Source organism: Zingiber officinale, chromosome 6B, assembly GCF_018446385.1.
Source record: "Zingiber officinale cultivar Zhangliang chromosome 6B, Zo_v1.1, whole genome shotgun sequence".
In the NCBI taxonomy this organism is placed as follows: domain Eukaryota; kingdom Viridiplantae; phylum Streptophyta; class Magnoliopsida; order Zingiberales; family Zingiberaceae; genus Zingiber; species Zingiber officinale.
In genome coordinates this window covers 30,484,030-30,496,603 of record NC_055996.1, presented here as the reverse complement: position 1 = coordinate 30,496,603, position 12,574 = coordinate 30,484,030, and the positions used below count along the sequence as shown (strand labels likewise).

Below are 12,574 nucleotides of genomic sequence, written 5' to 3'. Positions count from 1 at the left end.
TGTCGGCACAAGCTAAAGCAGCAACTCCATCTTCGTTTCTGACAACAACTTGCTCCGGAAGAAAGAAAACAGCTAGCAAGGTGAGCATCTCCATCTCTAGTCCTATTTCCATGTGATTGTCGACCATGGTACTCACATGAATTTCATTGGTTATAGAACTGATTTATAGAACTACAATCTGTTGGTGCAAGGTGCACCAGAATCAAACCTGAGTTTTGATATTGTCAAAGGTTCAAGTTAAGTCTTGTTATGATCTGATGATTTGACTAAGTGTGCAGACTATTTACTCAATCAGGAAAGCCCTAGTCATGGCCAGACAATAAAGTCCAAACAGGTATGGAGGACCTAACATTTGGCAGGTAGGTTGAGGTAAATAACTGGAGGAGCGACAGTGAGGTCGGGTTCCTGAAGGGAACAACCTAAGGTCGCTGTTATACTCATGCATATTACTATTATAACTGTGCTAACTTTGTTTTGCAGGAATATTCTTGTTATATGGAACTAACTTTGTGTTGCAGAATCATATGACCTCTTGGACTTCAAATGGTCATAACTTTTGACTCAGAACTCAGAATCAGGCTCTGTCAGCGGCCACGCGACCAACACTTAGAAACCTTCAATTTACCAAGGGTTCAGTCGACCAAAAAAGGCTTTTTATCAGTCGACCAAAAAAAGGTTCGGTCGACCGAACGGGCAAAAATGGAAAAGCATATCAGGATCGCAAATATGGCATCACAGCATGATCGGTCGACCAAAAATGAGGTTTGGTCGACCGAACCAATAAAAATATTAATGGAGCATTAAGTGCGAATCTCGGCGAGAAGGGAAATTCACCGTTTGGTCGACCGAAAAAGGTTATCGGTCGACCGAACCATTAAAGACCAGTTAATGCAAAAGATCGAGCCAACGTCAGACTCCAGCCAGGAAGGAAGGGAGTGGGTTCGGTCGACCAAACAGAGGGATCGGTCGACCGAACAACAATGGCACTTATAAAAGGAGCTCCAGGTCTGAGGCTCAGCAACTCTTCTCTGATCGACTCAAGTTCTGTTTTGCAAGCAAATCGTGCTACAAGCCTTCATCAGCTCAGCAAGCCACACTATCCGGAAGTGCCGACCAAAGCTTCAACTGCATTTACTTGTCGGTATATTTTTATATAAGCTTGCATTGTAATTCACTTAAGCAAGATAGTAGGGTTGTTACTATCTTGCTCATTTGTATGATCTGCTTCTTTCCGAGGATCTCAGAAAGAAGAGCAATAGTGATTTGCCCATCGGTGCGATCAAGGATCGCGGGCCTTCGAGTAGGAGTCGAGCTAGGCTCCGAACGAAGTAAACGAACTTGCCCCTTTATATTTTCCGCTGCTTACTCAAATTGTTTTGAAATACGAAAAGAAAAGTTTTTAAAAGAGTACGATATTCACCCCCCCCCCTCTATCGTACTCATCCGATCTATCACAATCCTATTGAATTCCAGCTAACAAGTGCTGATCGGGAATGATTAACAGCAACAACGTCATCTTGGCTTCGACTTTAGTTTCCAGCAGCAGTTTAACCGGCTGTGATCCAATAGAGAAGGGCTAATTTGGGCGAGTTGTTGAATTTGGATTCCTATTTTAGCTTGATTCGAATTAAGCTAGGAAGATTAGGGATAATTGGTCCAAGAGGTTGTTCGGAAACGATTGAGATTAAATGTTGAATTTAATCTATGTTTCAAGTTAGATCCAACTTATCGAGCTAACCGATATTAAATGATGGATTTTGATTTCTTGGGTTAATAGGAATTTGGATTTAGTTAATTGGTGTACTTGGAATTAGCTAAAATTATATGCTTCTAAGTTTCGATTCCTCCACTTATGACGACCTATACAAAAGGAGGTAGAGTAGTACCATCTCTCAAACATCTGGATGTACCTTCTAAGTTATCTAACTAGGTACGAGCGGTCGATGGTCAAAATTCTCATGGAATAAGATACATCAATCCTCTATTGACTGGGATAGTATGAGTATGCGCTCCTTGTCCATTACCTAAATGGTAGTGGCAAGAACGGTATGATCTTCAATGGTTGTTGACGGGCTAAACCTCTACTTTCTAACTCGATATCAGTTGGTACCACAGAAGAATTTATATCCTTTGCATTAGTACTGATCCTAAGTGTAAAATAGTCGCGTCCATGGTCGACCACGACTGTAAATAAGACTTACTCACTAAGTATCACTATGCAAGAAATGAATAAATGAGTACCCAATAGACAGGTATAGAAACAACTACATCATCCAACACAATTGAAGAGTCTAATAGTAAACTAATCAAAGTAATGAACCCAAAAGGTAAGTTAACCACTAAAGATATACCTTATTCTCCTATAGCTCAGAGATGTCCTTTGGCTTACCTGGCATCCCAAACTTGGAAAATTGTAAATTGAAACAAGATGCAAATCCTAAAACACAAAGCCTATAATCAAAATCGAACCATGCTCTGATACCAATAAAATTATCACGCCCTAAGGGTATACTTGTCCACCAAATCAGATGGTACTCCTAGTGATAGTATAGGAAGTGATCGATATCAAACCATCTAAAGCTAACACAAATACCAAAGCGATATAAAATCCCTAAGTTATTAAAAGTTTATGCATATATGTATGCATATATATGAGATAATACTAAACTACACAAGATAAAAGTTATATTATTCTATCAAAAATACCAATACAGTAGGAAAACTACAAACACAAGCATCGAGAAAATAAATCAAGCAACTCAATAGAAATCTAAACTCAAGTGGAACCGACAACCAGGACCTTTGAGTGACACAACATATCCTCTATCTGCTAACCCGAAAGTCAAAGAAAAAGTAAGGTGTAGGTTGTTGGGTGGCTCTAGTCTTTCTAGCAACGAAAACGCTGCATGCTCGTGAGCAGAGCTGCACCAACAATTTGTGGCGTTTCGACTAGGCAACGGTAGGCACACGACGGTGGTAGCGACAGTGAGTAGTGCATCTGGGTCACACAATGTGTCGCATGAAATGGACGAATAGTAGCGGAAGAAATTAACTTAGGGTTTGATAACCCAACCTTAGTTTATATAGTTAATCAACTTCCACTTTAATTGGGTAATCTAAACAAACTTTATATCTTACCCCTTTATCCTCATAAAATATAAAATGATTCATTTAAAATTTAGAAAAATTCCAATAATTTCTATTAATTCATATAAATTTATTTGATTATTAATTATCAATTATTGTGTTATTATTTCCTAGATAAATTCATTTATATCAACCTTTTAATCATTTTCCTTATTATCCTTGGTGTGTGTGTGTGCGTGTGTGTGTGTCTGTGTCTGTGTGTGTGTGTAGGGTATCATACATTGTATGTTCTAAATTTATTTATCAATTGTGCAGGACTGAAAGACGTGATGAGACCTAATACCAAGTTGAAGTTCAGTTAGGTTTGTGAGACCTAATAACTGGCAGGAACACCAGATAAGTTGATATATGATTGAAAGTCCAATTGGATCTATAGGACTTGACAACTGGCTAAAGTCTAGATGGGGAATTTGACATGAAGTCTTGATGGATCAAGTATCAAGTAAGTCTACAATGGTAAGTAAAGTAAGTACTAAAGGAGAGTGATCTAGTGAGGATGAGTCCTAGTGGGACTGTAGGTGTTGGTCTAGCTCAGATCTATTTTCAAAGTTTAAATTGAGATCATGACTAGATCCTGATCTTTGTAAGACAAGATTTAATTAATAATTTTATTTTTATTACGCTAACTCTTTTTTACATGGTACCTTTGTTGTTTGGACTAACTCTATTTTGCATGAGCTAAAATGCATAACTCAGCCTCGGATGAACAGTGTTTGAGGCACTTCGGAGCTTAGTGGATACGCCCTAGACATGACGGAGGTTGATAAACTTTGGGGATAGAAGTTCACTGAGCGAAGGCACCCTGGAGAGCATTGGAGGCACCTCAGAGTGCATTAGAGGTGCCTTGGAGCCATTGAAGGCACCCTTGTGTGGATAGAAACCGAAGACCTCGGATTAGATAAGTGCCATTGGAGGCGCCCTGACCCATTGGAGGTGCCTCCAATGGTGTATAAAAGAGTGTCTTAGGCCAACAAGAAAAGACAACTCTTACATGAACTATTGCGATCATTTCTGTTGCTTCGTTACCACTTTGCTATGCTCGATTACTTCAGTCAGAACGACACCAAATTTGAGCCACGATCTTCAACCACAAAAGTCAGTATAATTTAAAGTTGTACTTTCATATTCATTAATTGCATAGGAAAGTGTAAGGTCATATATTTTCATTAAATCTTGTATTAGATTTTGTGAATAATAGTGAATTATCTATCAGAAAGGTCCAAAGGGTCTGGATCTTGGAGTAGGAGTCGTCGAATGCTCTGAAACAAATAAATCAGTGTGTTTTGCTTTCTCTTCTTTCTTACTTAATTATTTTGATTTCTACTGCGCACTTATTTTTTAATGTCCTAAGAAGAAATATTTTTAAAATCACATGATTCACCCCTCTCTTACGTGCACACAATTCTACAAGTGGTATTAGATAAAGGTTCATTTTGGATTGGTATAACCACCAATCAAGTAGGGGATTTTTCTTATTATTTTTTGCTTTGCTTTTATTCATTTTTGAGTTTTTTTATCTAATTCAAATTGGTGCAATCATCTCTATGGATAATATTTCTCACTTTCTTTTGTGAAATACTTGAAATTAGTGTAGCACCAAATGAGTCATTCGTTTCTACTTTATTCCCTCCCACACTACTATTTCAAGACCTAGTCTTGGGACATTTTCTCTTAGTTTCTTTTTGTGTGTGTAAGTTCTTTCCTAATGCCCAAAGTGAAGGCTACAATACTGCTCAACCTCCACTCTTAAGCGGGGATGATTTTCCTTATTGGAAGAAAAGAATGGAGGTATACCTGAAGACAAACATCAACTAGTGATTTTCAATCTGATGAGGATGCATGGTGCCAATTGATGATGCAACTAAAGTCCCTCTTAACTCGGAAAACTGGAACCCAGAAATGAAGAAGGCTCAAGTTGATTCAAAAGCTCTGAACACCCTTCAATGTGGACTGATCAAGGAAGAACTCAACTAGGTCGGGTCATTCGATAACACAAAGGAACTCTAGGATAAGTTGAACTAACTACATGAAGGCACAAGTGATGTTAAAGTAACTAAACATGATTTGTTATTAAATAATTTATTTAATATTAAAATACAGGATAGAGAGACAACAACTCAACTATATGCAAGGATTAAAGATATCCTAAATGGACTTCATTTGATAGGTCATCAACTGGAAAATAGGGACGTCATAAGGTAAGCCTTAAACTCTTTTCCTCGAAATGAACCGTGGGCATCTATAGTAGATGCCTATAAAGTTTTGAAGAATTTGAATAAATTAAAATTATATGAGTTATTTTATAAACTTGAACTCCATGAATAGACTAACTCAAATCAGGTCGAGAAGGGTATAATGTTTCTTGCAGGTTCGATAAAGGAGGAGAAAATAAGAACCCAAACCAAGCCCGAATTAGAAGACGAATCTATTTCAGAATTAGATGAAGAACAACTAGTGAACCTAGTAAAAAAATGTTCACTAGAAAGAAAAAGAACTTCACCAATAATGATATCCAAAAAATGATCAAGTCGACATCTAATGATGCAAAGATAAATATCACATGCTTTGGATGCAACAAGAAGAGACACTTCATACACAAATGTCTAAATCGGAAGGAAGATAAGTCGAAGAAGATGAAAAGGAAGAAAGTGCTACAAGCCACCTGGGATGAATTTATAGGTCCTGTGTAGACCGGCTTGGGGGGGGGGTGTGAATAGCGTCCTGTAATTAAATTTACTAATTCTCTTGCTTCTCACTTAGCAAGGATACATACACATTAATTAGAAAGAAATAACATAAAATAAAAAAGAATAAGAGGTTTTTACTTAGTTACAACCTAGGTGGTTATTAGTCCAAGACTTTAAAAGCTCTATTAAAAATCTCCATATGACGGAGTAGCCTCTTACAACAATTAAATATTGAAAAATAGAAAGGAGTAAACAATAGAAGCAAGTGTATATGAAACTCCAGGTTCACAACTCTATTTATAGCTCTCTTAGTCGAACTGACTGTTTAGGATCAGTTATCATGATTTGAAGTTTATTGGTCAACTAATCCTACTGATACTTTTGACTGATCGACTGAACCTCTTGAACCTGGACGACTTTAATCAAGATTCAACTTCTATTTGGATAATTCATTATTCGGTCGATCGAACCTTTTTATTAGTCAATTGATCCCCCCGAACTTTGTTCGCTTCCATTGCACTAAATTCACATCTCTGAGCGAAAAGTGGAGAAGATGATAAACAGTAGATGTGTGCGTACGCGTAATGCAAAACGTAACCGGCCAATGGAGAGGACCCTCCTTTTATGCTGTCTCTCATAACCTCCACGATAATGAGGTGACAAAGAATATCTTATGCCAAAATATATTAGGTAATGGAAGATGTACAATTTGGAAGATGCATAGTTATCCTCTGAGAAATGTTCTGTTACATGTATATAAACAGTCTTTTATAACCTTTGCAATAAAGGAGGTGGCTGAGAATGTCAGATGTCATGTACTGGTAGATGTATAGCCACCCTCATAGGAAGGTTCCATCGCAGATATATGTTGTAGTAAAGGAACATTCCTTGACAAGTAACTATTATTTCTGCTAAGTTGTTATGACTCCCTGGTAATATTGTCACCTGGAGGCAATCTGATCAGCCTGCTGTATGATGGTAGGTTAGCATATAAGAAAAAAGAAGTGGGGGGGAATCTGATCGGCCTGCTGTATGATGGTAGGTTAGCATATAAGAAAAAAGAAGTGGGGGGGGGGGGGGGTCTTGGCTCCATATATTTGTCCGGCACTTTAGGCCGGCCGATCATATACAAAGTGTCCTGGAACTGAGGAATAGGGAACTATGCCCTGTAAATCTGATCTGACTAGCCCTTGGGCCGACCAACCAACCATATGATGATAATTGTCTTAATACTGAGAGATAGGGACCTAGGCCTTGTAAACCTGATTGGCCCTTTGGTCGACCGGCCATATGCTGATAGTTGCCATAATGATGAGAGATAGGGAACTATACTTACAACCTGACTAGCCCTTGGGTCGACTAGCCATATGCTGAGAGTTGTATTGTAGAAGCTGGGAGTTGGGCCCGTATGCCCTACCATTATGGGAGCTGACTAGATTTATCCTGTGTATCTTGGCATTGAGGTGTGCAGGGCTGAGGCCCTTAAGTTTGACCGGCTCCATACTTAATGCCTTAGCATTGAGGAGTGAGGAGCTGAGTTTCGGTGAGAGTGACTCGTCTGTATATTTTGACCCTGATTGTCATCTCACCCTGACTTTGACCGCCGCGCCACCTACCTTAACCGTAACCACCACCTCCCATTGGGTTCACTCATAACATACCGTATCATTATTAGAAATACATACTTAATCCTATTGTATTTAATATTTAAACATTAATCAGAGTGGCGCAACGGAAGCGTGGTGGGCCCATAACCCACAGGTCCCAAGATCGAAACTTGGCTCTGATAATTTTATTTTTTATTTAAAAATAATTTGAACTTTTTTACAATTTAAATAGTAGATAAATTTAAAGAATGTTTAGAGTTAGCTTGTGAAAAGAAGTGTTATGAATTGATTTTCATAACCATTTTATTTTACAAAGTAAATTTTCATAAAATTAATTTCTTGGGAGTACAAAATTAATTCAAATGAAAAATAATTTTTCGAATATATTAAACTTGGCACTAAGTTTTTCAAATATCTAAATAATGCATTTTACTTTTCAAATTATAAAAATCATGCATTAATTTTCTCAAAATGCTCCAATTTTTTTTGTCTCTCTAAGTAATAATTATTTGAATAGGTGGCTGAGGCAGTAAAATCGCAATCAGACACTTGAGTTAGTATCAAAATCACAGCCAAGTTATCGAGTTGGTCTTGAATCATCGTCAAGTGATTGATCGAGAATATAGTCGCGATTTGTAATCAATTTTTTGTGATTTCTTGGCTACAAAATTGTCACATAATGGTTGAGTGGCTGCCTACAATTAGATGCATATTCTAGAATGAAAAAAATCCTTACTGTTGGATCGAAAACACTAACGGGGGGTGGGATGAATAACGCTCATGGTTTTCATGTTCGTTTTGGAAAACTTCAATTAAATACGCAATGGAATAATTAAACACAAACACAAACGCTAAGGGTTTACTTGGTTCGGAGCCTGTGACGACTCCTACTCCAAGGTCCACGCTCATTGAGTGTTTACTTCAGGCAACCACTATCAATTCGGAAGTTACAATTTGAATTATAATATAAATGAAAAACTTATACTGACAAATAAGGAATTAGTAAACTTGAAGCTTCTAGTCGTCGGAGTCGAGGTGCAGCTTTATCGGATTGTCCTTTGAGCAGCACACGGAAGAAAGATTGTCTTTTTAGTTGTTGTTCTTGCTACTGATCGAACCAGGCATATATAGCCTGATGAGGGCGTCCTCAACCTTATTGAGGACGCCTCCAATCCCCAGGTCAGCCGCGCATGGATAAGCCCTGCTTCGTCACTGCTTATCCTCTTGAGGGCGCCTCCAAGTTCCATGGAGGGCGTCCCCCATCAACATCCATGGTGCGCTCAACCTCCATAGAGGGCGCCCTTGGCCTGCTTCCTGCGCTGCTTCGGCCAAGGCACCTGAGGTACCTCCACGCTCCATGGAGGGCGCCTCAGACACTATTCATCCGGGCTTTTAGTACTTTTTTCATTCCCTGCAAGATATGTTAGAAAAAAATATAAAACATATCCTGCAAAATAGAGTTAACACAAATAAAACAAGATTAATATAAGAATTTGGCAGCCACCGGACTGTTCGGTTCTAACTTCATATTTCCATACAGAAATCTTAGGTCGAACCGACGTCTACTGTTCCCTCACCGGGGAACGCATCCTCACCTACTACACTTAGGAGAGTTCATCTGTTGTCAGATCAGTCATCCAGACCAAATGGACTTTTGTTCAACGCCTGAGGCTCCAAGACTTTCTGCTGGACGTTCTCTCCACGACCCGTGAAGTTTTCCACCCAGTTCACGACACCACGACTTTCCACCTAGAGTCCACGACTCTAGGGTTTTTGCCCGAAGCTCTCGACTCGCCAAGACTTTCTACCTAGGGTTACCACTCCCTAGGATTTTCCTTTTGCCTAACCGCAGTTAGGACTTTTGCTTAAGTACACTTAGGACTTCCCTGCAAACTAATTCAAACATGTTAGACCACAAATAACCTTAATTTTGAATCCTTTGTCATTATCAAAACTTAGATTCGATCATCGGATGCTTCCCATATTAACACTTACAAGATAGATAAATGATTATTATATGAAGAATCGTCACCAAGAGATCTAGAGGTCAATTTCTAAGAGTGAAATACTTGTCAGATTTCCACCCATCTCCATGCAATGGTCATTATCAAAGATGGCCCTGGCCAGAGCTCATGTTCAGTGTGTGTATATATATATATATATATATATATATATATATATATATATATATATATATATATATATATATATTATTTTCCGTGTATGCAACCTTCTCTTTTTATATATATATATATATATATATATATATATATATATATATATATATATATATATATATTATTTTCCGTGTATGCAATCTTCTCTTTTCCCTTTTTTTTCCCACTATTTCTCAGCCATATCTTAGTTTTTCTTCTACTTTCGGCCACCACAATATTAATAATGGGACACATTTAATCCAAAGTGACTTGCAAATACACTTGGACACATTTTAGGCCTTCTCTAGCAGTTAACCTAATGGACTTTAGATATCTACATGATCATCTCTAGCTAAGCTTAAGTCAGGCGACTCTTTTAATTTGCTAATGTCTAGTATGGGAGATTTCCATTTTATATATCACTTGTTGTTGGACATTTTAATTACTTCATAATTGGTCTTTGCAAGTTTAGCACCATCAGCAATTGGCAATGGACGGAAGCACTTTTTAGGTAATTAAAAAATATAGAGCGCCCACTGAAAACAAACATTGAAGAATTTGCAAAAAAATATATATATATTTTTGTTTTTTAAAACTGATTTTGGAAAGCAACTTTAGAAGGCAGTATGATCTTATTTATAAATTAATTTCCAAAGCTCCTGAGACATGAATTTTATCAAATACTTTAATTACCTCTCAAGGTGCTTTTACCCGTCAAAGACCAACAAAATGCGCTGTGACCCTAAGAACCCTCTAGAGAAGCACTCTTGAACGCAGGCTAAGCTTTTCCTTTCGTATCCGCTTTTTCCTCTCTATTGAGGATGCATTGCTTGCCTAAGTTCTGAATAGTAAATTTCAAAATTTCTTTTGGCAATTATAGATACCATTGTGCAACTACTATCTCTAGTTTCACAAATCAATAAATTTATTTTGGCTGTTTACCAAGGACTCAAATGTTTCACAAATCAGTAAAATTATTTTGTTGTGGTATTCTCTGCCACCTCTTTTACAAGGAAGGATTTTTTCCAGTGTTACTTCATAAAACTATCCTTCATCCTCTACCCAATCTATCAAATAGTGAAAGGATCTATTTTTGTCCTACTTCTTTAACTTCCGTTGGCTTGTCTTAGGCAGCCTTTTACCAGTTTGTTGGAAGACCAAAAGATCAAGCCACGACAAGTGGTAATTTTTTATTTTATGTTTTATTTTATTATCTTCTTCGAAGATTGCTTAAATTGCTACTCTTTATAACTGAAGAAATGTTTGAATCTTCAGTGAATTGATGTTGCTTAATTCTCCTCTTTAACTTTAAAGAGTAAATTAGTTCTTTGTATTGCAAAAGTCCTGTCTTTTTAGTTTTGATGCAGAAAAAGTGACCCATTCCCTTCAGAAGATTGCACATCAAAAGCATTTCAAACAATCTGATACAAACTAATGTTCCAGCTACAACTAATTCTTCTCTAGTTGAATTGCAAAAAAAATAAAAAATAAAAAAAAAGATGTCATCTGATAGTTCGTTAAATGCTGACTTATTAGAAAAGATGCCCGTTCTTGGTCTGATACTTCGGGCTATGATTGGCATCTGTGTGGGTGTTCTAATTGTGTTTATTCTGGTCATTTTATCCATATGGATCAGATTCAAGAGGAAGACAAGGAAGATTTATAAAAGCATGCCAGTATTGCAAATACCATCTGTGACAAAGGAAATCCCTGTGGACATAGTTGGCAATCAATTCTCAAATCAAATTCTACAGGACAATGAAGGGTCTCTTGTCCCAGCCATGACAAATTTCGTGATAGGGAATCAGTGAAGACAGTTGCAGCACAACTGACCAATAGAAATTCTTGTGATGCTGAAAATATTGGCCCGTACAGCTCAACTCGCCACAATGATAGAGCTGGGAGTGGTTGTTCTGGTGACGAAGATAGCTCTAGATCTACTAGGAAAGCATATTAAGCATTTCCACTTGTATCTCCTTTAGTTAGACTGCCCGAGTCCTCGCATCTCAGTTGGGGCCATTCGTTTACCTTAAGGGATCTTGAGCTCACAACAAGTCATTTATCCAATGACAATGTCCTCGGGGAGGGTGGATATGGAGTTGTCTATTGTGGGCGTTTGATAAATGGTACTGAGGTTGCAGTAAAGAAGCTTGTGAATAATCTGTAAATTCATTGTTCCCTTTCATTTAGGTTCATTTTACCTCAAAATAATGTACTAATGCTCACTCATTGAATTATGTAAAGGACAGGAAGAGAAGGAATTCATAGTAGAGGTGGAAGTCATTGGTCATGTTCGGCATAAGAATCTAGTTAGGCATTTGGGGTATTGCATAGAAGGAATTCACAGGTGAAAAGTCTGAGCTATTCATTTAGTTACTTCCATTAAAATGATTACATAGATTGACCGACGTTAACAGGATGCTCGTGCATGAGTATGTCAATAATGGAAACTTGGAGCAGTGGCTACTAGGAGCTATGCATCAAAGAAGCATCCTTAGTTGGGAGAAGCGCATGAAGGTCATCCTTGGCACAGTAAAGGCGTAAGCTCAACCCTCCTAAGCAATTCTTCTTCTTTTTGGTCTTCTATGCTTCAGTTTGAGTTGCCTAGCTAACTCCTTTCAGGCTTTCCTACTTGTATGAAGCAATTGAACCAAAAGTAGTGTCCATAAGAGTTCTGACGATTTCAATTTTTCTATTGAAAATTTTGATCAATAGGTGAAAGAGAAAGACATAATTTTGAAGTGTTGATAAATAGACGGAGATCAACTATTATAATCCAAAAGCATGTGAGAAAATGGTCTACTAGAAAGATCTTTAATGAACATATGAGGGATGTTAGGTAAGACTCTTTGATGGTTCTTTCATTATTCATTTGTTAATTTTTTCTTATGAATCTTTATAAATGTGCTTTGTGATCCTTTCTTATTGTAGTTAAATAACTTATATTGTGGTATTATTGTAACAACTGCTAGTTATT

At 37.6% G+C, this 12,574-nt stretch overlaps 1 pseudogene; it reads left to right on the top strand.

Annotated features, from left to right (window-relative positions):
- Positions 1-11,096: 11,096 nt before the first annotated feature.
- On the top strand, positions 11,097-12,316 carry LOC121990881 (annotated as a pseudogene).
- Positions 12,317-12,574: the final 258 nt, after the last annotated feature.